Source organism: Chaetodon trifascialis, chromosome 14 (genome assembly GCF_039877785.1).
Source record: "Chaetodon trifascialis isolate fChaTrf1 chromosome 14, fChaTrf1.hap1, whole genome shotgun sequence".
Taxonomy (NCBI): Eukaryota; Metazoa; Chordata; class Actinopteri; order Chaetodontiformes; family Chaetodontidae; genus Chaetodon; species Chaetodon trifascialis.
The window spans coordinates 17,307,558-17,320,296 of NC_092069.1; the positions used below are offsets into that span (position 1 = coordinate 17,307,558).

Below are 12,739 nucleotides of genomic sequence, written 5' to 3' on the forward strand. Positions count from 1 at the left end.
TGTGCGCGTGTGTGCATGTGTGCGTGTCTGCTGGCATCTGCACAACCAAACCCTCCAGAGGACCATCAGTGTTTGAATGTATGAGTGAATAATAAATTCGAGGAGGGCGGGGAGATGAGAGGCTGCGACCACCAATCGATACCTCTGCTGTTTCTCAAATTAAGAGGGAGGGATGACTGCAAGGGACAGACAGAGAGAGAGAGAGAGAGAGAGAGAGAGAGAGAGACAGTCAGACAGACAGAGAGACGGCGGGGCTGAAGTGGGTGGAGCCAGAGAGCATTTAAGTGTGGAAGAGGAGGAGATGGAGAGAGAGGAAGAAATAGAGAGGTGGAGAGAGAGACATAGATACTATGGCAGAGAGTAAGGGAAATGAGTAGAGTGAAAGACAGCCAAATGCTGACAGGAGTCCAATTAAGTGTCATCCCAGTGGAGACAACCGTCCCCATCCTTTGCTGCCAGGGCAGCTTCCAAGGACACACCGCTCATCACATGGTGCAACACACACACAAACCTCATCACACATTCAATACAGGTACTAACATACACATGGTTACAAAATTTCATCGGCACACAAATACACGTAAGTACACCTTAACAGTTTTGCCATACAAACAGACATCAGCACACATCTGCGATTGTGCACACCTCCTGAGGGGCTCAGCCTTTGGAGGACCTGAGGACAAGCTGGAGCCAAAGATGGCTGGCGCCAGCAGCTATTGGTCCCTAGGCGCAGATCTGTGCCAGGGGCTAACCCACTCATCTCGGCTCCGCTCTGCTCTGCCCACCCACCAGCTGCTGCCCAGGGGCAGTGCACACAGAGCCCTGGAGTAAGCTAGACATCAAGTACAAACACACACGTGTTGTGTCTCCATGCAGCAGAAGACACATCCACCCACGTATGCGTGGACGAATACAAGCGCACAGACACACAATAAGACACGCATAAACAATGCAGCCCATGTCTCACACATGCGGGCTGTGGCCTTGGAGATTGCCCGCTGTCTCTTAGAAAAGCCTGGTTAATGAGTGAGGCCTCTGGCTCTAGTGGCTTTGGACTATAACAGAGCAGTTAGTGAATGACTGACTATGGCACCACAGTGGGATTAGAGGGATGCTTCATATTGACACACAGAACAAATCGACATACTCTAATAATTCCCTCTCACATTCTGCGGCACTGTGAGAGGAAAAAGCAAATGGAAGGGAATAACAGAGGTCGGGGCAGACGGGTCCCCTGTGAGTGCTTTTGCCCCCCCAGACAGCCCCCAAGCACGCACACACAAAAATGTTAATGCTCACATCTGCGCACATACAAACAGATAGCCACAACACACATGAGCTGAATGGAAACAAACGATTCTTTTGACTGCGGGCGCTACGGCCTGAGCTACAAGAGAAAAACACAAGAGAGAAACAAGAGGAGAACATATGAAAGAGGGAGCAAGATGAAAGAGGAAGAAGAAAGAGAGAGAGCATGAGTGTGAAAAGACTGCCTGGTCCGGTTTTCAGCATGTGAAGAAAGGAGGAGAGACCCTGTTATAAATTTTCCAGGCCTGCCTTAGATTTAATCTAGGCAGGGATGCAAACAACACACCGGCCCAGCCTCAACAGGGTGCTGCGCGTGGTGTGTGTGCGTGTGTGTGTGTGGGCGGCTGAAGGATTGGTTGCCAGGGAGATTCTGACATATCGGGCCCCACTCCCTGCTGCCCTCAGTTTAGCCTCGACAAGTCAGAGAAAACGCTCTGCGGCGGCCCGGCTAATTTACAATCTCTCTCTCTCTCTCTCTCTCTCTCGTTCCCTCCCACCTCCGTCTCTCCCTCTTTCGCTTGTCATTGTCTTTCTTCCTCTGCATTAAACTTGTTGGATTTTCTGTTTGGAATTTCTACATCTCCTTGTAGCCATCATAATAACTTTCCATCGGTACCCATGCAGCTGAACAACTCCTTTCTTCCTCTCGTTTCGTTCTCCCTTTCTCTCCCTTGCAAACATCCATCCATCCTCTCCCCCATTCCTTTACTTTACTCTCCCTCTTAGGTAGGCTGATGTGGTTGGGACCTGTTGTTCTCATCCGGTGACAGCCAAACAGGGCCTGTTGTAATTAGTGTGGAATTCTAATGAGCTTATCAGGTCAAAAGCAGCTTAGTCCTCTAGGACCCTAGCAGGGTGGAAATTAGCCCCGCTCCCTCCCAGACAAAACACACACCCGCACCCACATTACACAAAAACACATTGTGCATACCGATGATACAAGCTTGATTCATTAACAAACACTCGCTGACAAATTCAGCCTCACCCTCTCCTCTCATAAAAGGATTAGCCCACTTTACATCAGTCAGTTAACAAAAAAGCGAATTATTAATGTGAGTGGCAACAACAACAAAAAAGGCAACAGCAGTAATATGTGAGGCTGTCATTGCGCTCAATAAACAAGTAGCTGGAGGGGGCAATATGTCATCAGGAGAGAGGGATGGCAGAGGGAGACAAACAAACAAGCATGTGCACACACACATGCACACAGTGACCACAAACATACTGAAAAATAAAGTCTTCTTCTCCTGTTATGATACGGACAGGAGTGCCTGGCTTATTAAAAGCTCAAAACATCACACTCTCCTCTCATCTCCTTCTTCTGGTCATCAACGTGCCGCAGTGGACGGGCTGAAGCAGCCAGACAGCACCTATCTCCGTTAAATATCTCCGCAATTAGTTCTGGGAAAGTTGCAGAGATACACAGAAAGCAGAGAGGGAAAGGCGAGGTACATTGATTAAGTACGGCAAACGCTGTATCAAGAGGATTATACTCAAGAATTTTAATCGTACTTGTCAGCCATCTTCAAATTTGATAAGGGGCCTGCCTTTAAAAAAAAAAAAAATAGGTTGATGGCTGAATTTCACTCTGTGGATGGAGATGAAACTAATGGTTAAAGTCCAAATGAAATGGAATGACTTTTTTTTGCCTACCACAGCATAAATGTCTGCTCTAAAAATCACTTGTACTGTGTTTTTCTTTGAGAAAAATAATCATAAAACCAAGAGGGACAAATGTAGATTATTTTGGTTTCATGATGGGGCCCCCGAGTTTTGCATCTGTTCCAGTAATCAGAACAATAAGACTTTAAGGGTGTGTGAAGTCTATAATTCAGTGTCAGTGTGTAACAGTGGGAGAACTGAGGAAAGTAAAGGATTATGGGAAAACAGGAGGGGTTGGTGGGATAAATCCATTTCCTGTGTTTTGGTGCGGTTGCACAGCCTTCCATCTGTTTGACTCCAGACTGGTTAACATCCAATCCCCTACCATGATACTTCTGTGTGGGTGTATGCTTATGTGTGTGAGTGTCCCGGCCAGGAGAAACACTGAAGGCAGAAACTCCCATGCTCGAAACGTTTGGATCCTGAAAACAGAACTGTCAACCTGTTGTCACTCCCTGGTTGTACAATACCGGTGTTTTGTCAAACCTGTTCATGTCTCAAAAGACACGTGTATCATATTTGATGTATTATATTTTAATGAACACACTCGGGGTGGTGTCAATGCTGAAACATCCTTTATTTGATTTAAAGAAAATTTTTATTTAGTCAACAAGTCCTTCCTCCTAGTGTCAGTGACAGGAAGGGACACAAAACCTCCCGCAGTTTCGGTCCTCTGAAGCCAGTGACAGCTGAACTTGGCATCCTGTGTCTCACTCTGTAGAGTTTGAGACACAGAAAGCAGCTGTGTGTTTAATGCTGACACACGGCAGCAGAGCTGAGCGCCTCTCCCCAACTACATTCTGATTCAATGACTTCTTGCCTCCAAACTCTAACTTTGAATAACACTGAATCTCAACATCTGGCTGTTAACTGAGTCACACGTTTGCCAACATGTGCCAGAGCTGACAAACTGTTGGCTGCAACCGTTAGCTAAAGTTATATGACTATGCTGTTTGGCGAGCAAACTGGGGGGAATCATGCAAATAAGACCAGTACGTAGAAAACAAACACATCAAAGTTAAAGCTACCTGAGGAGTCTCAGGGCTGCAGCAGTTGCTCTGGGTGTCTAATATTGCTGCAGGTAGGTTAACAATGGAGTCAAATGAAAACCTGGTGCTCAACTATACAGACGCCAAAGGGTAACTTTCATGTTTTGACTGAGACGCCAACAGGTTTGACAAAACTGTACTGCATAACTGGGAATGAGAACCTGTTGTGAAGAAATGTGTTCGAAGCAGCAACTAATAGCACATTTCACCCTTTGTTTCATCTGAAATGTAGTTACCTGCTGAAAGAAGAGGTATCTCTCACCAGGCACACAACACAGGAAATCAAAATAGAATCATGTCACCATGGGAAATATTAGATTGTGCGAGGTGAAAACCTGAATTGAGCTCTGTAGAGTGCGGGAACAAAAACTATTTTTAGTAGTTTAGATTCATGAGTGGGTTCTGATTCAAAGCACATTAGATGAGTCTAAATGAAGCAGTCAGCCTTTATTAAGAGGAAATAAGATGTATCTAAACTTTGTTTTCTCATTTGAAACCAAGTAGTCGCATGTATAGGTGTCAAAGTAAAACTTAAGAAAGACAGCAGGTCGTGTTGTTCCACAGTCCATCATGGTGGTAGATAATAAGCCCATCAGATTTATGCAAGTGAAATATACACATCAACCCAGTGCATCTCCCATGGTTTCTCTTTGTTACATTCACACAAATCCTGGCCTCAGTAGGCAAAGAGAGAGCAGAAAGGACCAGACATAAACTGAGAGCCAGAGAAAGAGAAAAAGAGCAAGAGCAGCAGTCTTCCAAGGTGAGCACCACAGACAGCCACAGACAGACCCTGGCCATGGACCCTGAGAGTTAATGAAGCAGTCCTTCCCTAATATCTCTGCCTGCTCCCACTACAGCACAAGGTAGCAGGCAATCCTCCTCCTCTCTCCTCTTAGTCCTCCCCGTTGCCCTGAAAACTAATCCTGCTCACAACTCATCCCTCACAACGCACACTGTAAACCACACCTGCCTCTGTTCCGGACAAAGGCATAAATCTGCCCTTGTTTCCAGGTAATAAAGAATTTCTGATATAGCAAGAGAGCAGCAGAGAGAAAGAGAGAATGAGAGAGAGCTGAAAGGGGTTGTGGCAGGGAGCTAAATATGAGCTGCAGTGGTGAAGAAACAGATTTATTAAGGATGTGGAAAAAAAAATGTCTGACTAATGAAATGAATAACAGATTCATGGCGCTGATGTCACATGGTATAATGGCCCTGATGAGTGAATTACAGACAATAGTGCAACCTAATCGCAAAATAACATGACAAATTTGAGGTCACACCAAAATTGATGGGGTAATGGGAGGCATCTTAGCAAACAGCCAAAGCATGGAGGCTAGCAGCACAGTTAAGGGACAGCAAATTAAGAGTTTAGTTAGATTTAGCACCTGAATGTCAGACTCAAGCAGAGGTTACAAAAAACAGCTAACATGAAGCACAATGTCACGCTGAAGTGAAAGACACGAGCACTTCAGTCTAAATATCAAGCTAACTGTGTGATGGCTCGAGTTCTTCATTTTCTAATATCGTTCATTGATCAGTGAACGATATTAGAAAATGGGGGCCTTATTGAATTTAAACACTTCACTACAGTGTTTTTATTTTTAAAGTAACCTCTCTACCTATTCTTACCAGACAAACACCTCTCTTAAACCTGGGAGGTGTTCCTGTGTTTGCATTTCCAAATGCAACGTGCATGTTGTCAAACTGATAAATGTGTTTTTTAATATGCTCATTTTTCTGTATATGCAGCACATTTCTGAACACAGTGTTGTGGTTGTCACACGGATGAATACGCTCTGTTGACTGGCTTTGGTTGTAGAGTGCTAAGTTCTCTGAACAACATGGAGGAAAGGTTAAATCACACTCCTTGAGGTCCGCTAAACTGACTTGCCAGACTTTTTGGAGACTCCCTACAGCTATACAGAGGCCGTTCAAGTTATGAGAGTGTGTGAGACAAGTGGATATTGCCTCACTACTGCTCTTCCCCTGGGGAGGCTGGGATTCTGTAGAGCCTCAAACTACATCTGATAACATTTCTGCTAATATCAATATTGTATAACTCGAACAGTTGCCACATCTCATTTTTCTCTGTTTCATCAGCAAAACGGACCTGATGAATTGCATTTCTTGTGAAATGACAGCACTCACCCCTGCGCATATCTGATCTAGTTTGTTTTGTCTTTCACACCTATGCACCAGAGCGACGGGGTGGCTTTGTTGTGTTGTGTTTGATTTATGTCTACACAGGCAACACTCATATGTCCATCTGTTAGCACAGGGGTTTGTTAAGGAATAGCTTTGATTTCCTCCCTGAACCTGTCTCTTCACCTATTCCCAATACAAGCTTGTCTAATTCTGTACAAATCATTCATCATCACAATGAAGCGGGCGTGAAACAGAAGCCAATATTATGTATGCTGGTTCCTGTGGAGATTCAGTAAAGTAAAGAAACGAGAGTCTGTCTCTGTCTCCTGATGCCAGCTATTTTCAAACCTTTACAAGATATTCTAGATTATCATTCATGCAGGCATTACATTTTTAGCATCCTTTGGATTTAGACTGAAATAACAGAAAATAAGACAGACGAGAACTTGTTGATTTGCTGTTTGACAACGTATAGCCAAGTGTCCTGAGTCAGTAGTTCATCAGTGTCCTGTTGTTTCCTCCTTACAATCTGTTTGATTAGTTAACCTGCAACATGTCTAATAAGCTCAATTTCCATTCCACCAGCAATATCACATCTCGTGCCCTGACGCCTGTCTGTCATTTCACAGCCATGTGTGGGACACACCAGAGATCAATCTTTAATGTGGCTAATGTCAGAGAGAGGGAGTAGAAAGGGAGGGGGGGACACTGAGACAGAGACCAAGACAGAGATGACAGCAGAAGAGAGACAAAGGCGAAAGAGAAATCGACAGTGATATTCTTGGACTGGATGTGAGGCGGTAAGTATGAGAGGCTGGGGGGAGGAGGGAAATGTCACGGCCAATCTCTAATGAAGGGCCTTCCGGGAACTATAGTTAGATAAATTATTTAAAGGCTTTCATTTAAAAATGTCCAAAAAACTGTGCTGCGATGATTTGCGCAGGAGCTGGGGAAAGGTCAGCTGTGTGTTGGGAGTGCTTCATTAACCTCCCACCACCTCCCTACCTCAATTATTTCTGTCAAAGAGCACCTGGAGGGGGAGGGGAGTGGGGGAAGGGAGATAGGGAGAAATCGTGGCTGCTGTGGTCGAGCTGATACCACTCCGCTGCCGTGGCTGCCGCTCAGGATACGAGAGCTGAGGGGCTTCAACTGCGTTTGGCTTATCTCAGAACCTGGTGGCGGTCCATTCCAGGTGGAATGTTTGGGTGACTTCAGTGTTGTAAAATCCCCAGAGATGTGCAGGGTAAAGGCTAGATGAACTAGCATGTGTGGCTGCGTGTCGGTCTGTGTGTGCGTATGTGTGTGGGTGTGTGTGCATGTGAAGAAACGGGTAGGGAGAAAGCTGGCTCGTTCCCAGTCCTCAGGAGTGTTAAATGCTTTGATCTTGTAAAATGTTTTCTACAACCGTGGAACTAACAGAGCTGCAAGGAAGTCTGATTGCTCAGACGAGCATCTACACACACACGGAGACACACACACACACAGAGACATGCACACACACACACACACACACACACACACACACACACACACACACACACACAAAGTTCACTGATGCCCTTAACCATGTACAGCAGCAGGTAAAAACTTTTTCCTTTTTCCACTTCATCACTTTCTTCATCTGTCCCTTTACTCTCCTCTTAACATTCCATATGTCAAAAAAGCTGCTTTCAGAGTGAAGTGTATCTTTTCCAGTGTGTGAAGAAGAAAGCATATGCTTGTGTTGCAACTCACACCTACCCCTTCCTACCCCTTATATATAGAAATACTCCGAAATATCTAATTTGTTGTTTTAGGTGCCAAGATTTCACACGTATGATTTTATGTTTTGTTATTCAAAAACACATACAAATAAATGGGTTCATACTGAGAGAGAGTCATGTATTCAAGTGTTGGACAGAATGGAGTAGTGGACACAAACTGTGTCTGGTGTTGTTGCTGGAGGAAAGGCCATCGGGTCAGTCAAACAAAGGGGTTTGTCCCCTCGAGAGCATGAATAAAATAAGAATGTTTCTTGGCCATTGATATGTCTTGACATTTGAAAAATAACATCTTGGCCTGATGGTGGGAAAAAGAAAGATGAGCAGTCACAAAAATAACCCTGAATTTTCCTCTGGGGACAATGAATATTGATACAAAACTTCATGTCCACTCAAATAATCTGCAGTTTAGCATGATCCTAGGACTGTAGGAAAGCTTTAGGGGTGTGGACAGATGACTTTGGCTTACAATCAGGTGCAGTTTGCAGAGCAACAGCTAGCTTTGGGTGAGTGTTGCATATCTTATATACTGAGTTTTTGTCATATCATTCATCAGGGGTCTTACATGACTTGCGGTGTAACAACCAGCTACAACAGAGTTAGGCCACCATGTCCAGATAGAGCCCGGATAGCTCAGTCGGTAGAGCATCAGACTTTTAATCTGAGGGTCCAGGGTTCAAGTCCCTGTTCGGGCGATAGTTTTTGGTGGCACAAGTGGTAACACTGTCGCCTCACAGGTAGAAGGTCCCTGGTTCGAATCCTGCTGTGGGTGCTGGTGGCGTGTCCTCCAACATGCCTTGGTGCCTGCTGTTCGAGGAAAGGAGCCTTTCTGAGTGGAGTTTGCATGTAACCAAACACAGGACCAAATGTACGTAGTGATGCTATACGCAGTGCATACGCATGCTAAAATACGTATCTCATCTGTATTTCTAATATAGCTTGATTCTGCATCTCTATTAACAGCTCATTAGTCCTTACGTGAATGTTTACTGTTGCTATGGCAACAAGTGACCACTGTCTGAACAACAATAAGCCATAAATTCACAATTTGGCATATTTAAACAAAATCAAATCACAACTACCAACAGTCACAGTTCTTAAACTCTGAGTTCATATGTTGTCACATGTTAGATCGTCAAAGTTAGAAAAATAACAGAATCAATTCCTGACAAACTACGATAGCATTATAGGAACAGTTGCGTTCACTGTTGTTTTTCCGGGCCGGGAGGGATTTCCCCTCCTACTTTGTCCAATCGACTAGTGCCCCTTTCAACCACATGATGCTGCTCAGAAAGTTCGGTGCGCTTTAGAAATCACAGTGTGAAAGCAAAACCGAAACAAGTGACAAATGCAACAATGTTGCGACTTTCAGCTCCCCAATCAAACCGAGTCCGCTTGGTCAGGTGTGAAAACGACCTCAGTTCCCTGACAAGAGCAAGATATCTTGACAACTTACCGACATTGGATGGAGAGAAAGATTAACAAACTCACCAATGGACCACCCGACACTGCTACTCTTAAGCCCACCGTAAGTGCAGTAAGATCAAGGCAAAATACAACTATGAATAAAAATCCTGAATAAACAAAAAAAGTAGTCACACACAGCAACTGCTTCTGTGTTGGCTTGCGATAATGAATAATGAAAAGTCAGGCCTCATGCATCTTTAGGTCTGTCCAGTCCTAATTGGGGGTTAGGGTTAGGGTTAGTTAGGGTTTAGTCACACCAGCATTAATGAGAACAAAATACTGGACCAGCTATCATATTGGCAATGTCACACCATCCAATTTTATACAGCTATATAACCATATACAACCAAGTTTAGATTTTTTACAACAACAACAATCAGTCATGAGACAGGAATAGAAGTAGCAACACGTTCCCTTGGGTGAACAGTGTTAAGGTATTTTCCGAGTGACAACGAGTATTTAGTAGGTCACATTCGCCGAGACGTGCAAATTAATTTCACCATGTCACTTTCTGATGTAAACAGGCACTTTCAGAAGAAAATGTGAAATCCTAAATATGTTCCTTCAAATGTTCCCATGGTAGAAACACATCTTAAACCTTTCTCTCTTTCTCTTTTGTGCTCTTTGTCAGTTTTGTTGCTCTGATCCCGTCCCAGTGTGGCAATAGCAGACTAATTGCCAGGCTGTTCCTCTAATGCCTGATTCTGGGTTAGGGGGCAGCTGTCGGCTCCCCTGAGCTTGTAAAGAGAAAGAAAGCGAGAGGAGGAGGGAAAAAAAAGAAGTAGGCAGGGAGGAAATCTGATCTTGCTAACATTCCCTGAAATCCCTCTAATGCTACAAGTGCCAAGCACCACATCCACAAAGCATAGTATGGAGGAGTGTGTTGCAATCTGATCTGCTGAATGGAGGTGTTTCAGCATCGTGTTGTTCATACGACATGAGATTTTGTATGTCTCCATCAGGCCGAAGTGTTTTCCACATAAGAGACTTAATATGGGCCGCTACATCAAAGAGGTGACTAATCAGGCTGACGATGAGAGGTGTCACGAAGTGTCAATCCTTCAGGGTCGCTGCCTGTCTCTCAGGGAGCCTATTCCATCAGCTCTGACCTCAAAAAAGCACGACACAAACAGACACATGAATGCACATGTACACCCACACTTACCCGAAACATGCGCATGTATCAATGTGCACTTACAAACACATATAAGTGTATGTATAAGCGTTTCCTCATGCATACACAAACATTATGTACTCATGCATGCTAACCCAGCAATACCCATCTCATGGGGAATCAGGGTGAAGGATGACTCGGTTCAGTGATAGGCCTCTGTAGATGAGGGCTGGGAAAAGGAGGTAAAAAATGGAAACTCATCTTGACGTATTTGGGTCAATTTCACGTCCATGGCCGTTGCTTGGTCAGGCCTATTTCTAGCATAAGTGGTGGCTGTAATTAATGGGTGATAACAGACACATTTAATTGACTGTAATCTATCCGATGAAGTGAGGAGCCTCCTTTCTTTTAAGGACAAAGGCCCGCTGGGAGGTCGAAAGAATCTTGCCTTTTCTGCAATGCTGCAGGCATACAGAAGAGAGTGGACGCTATATCAGTATAACAATACAGGAAGTCCACGATGCTAAACAATTCAAGCACACAACACATTTGAGACAAAGAAAATGCACATCATTCGCTATGACCGTAAGTGCATCTTCCTGCATGAACAAAGTTTAAATGCAACAAGCCAGGATAAAAACTGCCTGGTACTTAACATAAAACTCAATAAATCTGTTCAAGCAAGCAATGCGCTGTATGTACTCAGTGCTGCTTGGTTCTGCCCGAGAGCTCACTATACAATCTAGATCCTCCATATGATAGAGAGGAGAAAATGCAGTCTGCCAAACCCTCCTCCCAGAAGAGAGGCGAACGCTTATTTGCATTGAAATGAACTGTCAGAGACATGCCTGTGTGTGTGTGTCGTGACGATACTGTGCACTCGTGTGTTTTGTCAGGGGGGCGTTGTGTGTCGACCTGCATGGATCACTAGTGATGAGGTGACTCCTCAATCTCGCCACCCGCTCTCCAGCCTCAGGGGGACCTCTATCTGGCTGTACTTACACATAGTGTATGTTTTCTGTCCACTCCCGGCGCTGCTGCAGTACTCTCTCATCCCCAGCGTGATCTACACTGCTGGCAAAGCATAGTAGCTTCGATGCCATTGTAAATCAACATGACCTTAGAAAATCTGTTTTAGAATCAGTTCTAGTACTCAAAATGTAAGAGGTCATGTAGTGTACAAAATTCATTTTAGCCACATTGTATATCAGGGTGACATGATTTCCTCTTCTGCAAAATTCATGTCATGTCTCCCAAGTGGCATATAATGTTTGTCCACCAATAAAACAACACAAACACTCGTGCGGACAGATTCTGATTAGAGCACATATTTCATTTGCAACACTTTTACAGACCAATAGCTTCAAGCTTCCTAGAAGGTCTAGTTCACCAAAGCCTATTGAGGCGTAGCCTCGACAAGCCTTGATGCTAAGGCGTAAGCCTACCGTTCCTTACATGTAGCCTTGAACAAGCCAGCCTAAATCTTGTAAGCTCAGGTTTTGCTAGAACATTAGCTTGAAGAACATCAACCGAGAGTCAATGGATTCTGGTAGAAAATAAGCTATGGGGCATGATTTATGTAATACCCACAACAAGAAAGGAAGAAAATGTCTATTTAATGTTGCCACTTGTTTACACTGTGGCTAACTACAATATCACTGTCTTGTTTATGCATTCACAATACCATACAGAACAAACACTCAATAGGTTAGAGTGAGTAGTAAAATGAGATTTGAGAAAGTACTCAGATCCTTTACTACAGTAAAAGTAATCATATATCAGAGTAGAGTATTTGCATTTATGTGTAAGCAGCATTTTACTGCTGCAGCTGCCTGAGATGGAGCTAATTCTTAACTCTTTTACATAAGCCTGCAGCAATTACATTCATTATGGATTAATCTGCTGATTATTTTCTTGATTAACCAATCGATTATATGGTTTGTAAAACCGCAGAAAATAGTGAGAAATGCCATCACAATCACCCGCAAGTGACACCTTCACGATGACTGTTTTGTCCGATCAATAGCTGGACTAAAATTAACTAAATAATTACAAGGAAAAAGCATAAAATCTTCATATTTGAGAAGCTGGAAGCATGAAATGTTTGGCATTTTACATGAAGAATTACTTAATTGATTATCAAAACAGTTGCCAATTTATTGTTTGCCAACCAACTTATTGATTATTCAGCTAATCGTTTCAGCTGTAATTGTACACACTCTGCTGGGTAG

At 43.9% G+C, this 12,739-nt stretch overlaps 1 protein-coding gene and 1 non-coding gene across 2 annotated transcripts in view; one reads left to right on the forward strand and one right to left on the reverse strand.

Moving 5' to 3' along the window:
* Positions 1-12,739, reverse strand: part of pacrg (PARK2 co-regulated) — a 125,681-nt gene that overhangs the window by 27,613 nt on the left and 85,329 nt on the right. The window lies entirely within an intron of this gene.
* Positions 8,550-8,622, forward strand: trnak-uuu (transfer RNA lysine (anticodon UUU)). Its single transcript has one exon. It is a non-coding gene; the product is annotated as a tRNA-Lys (tRNA).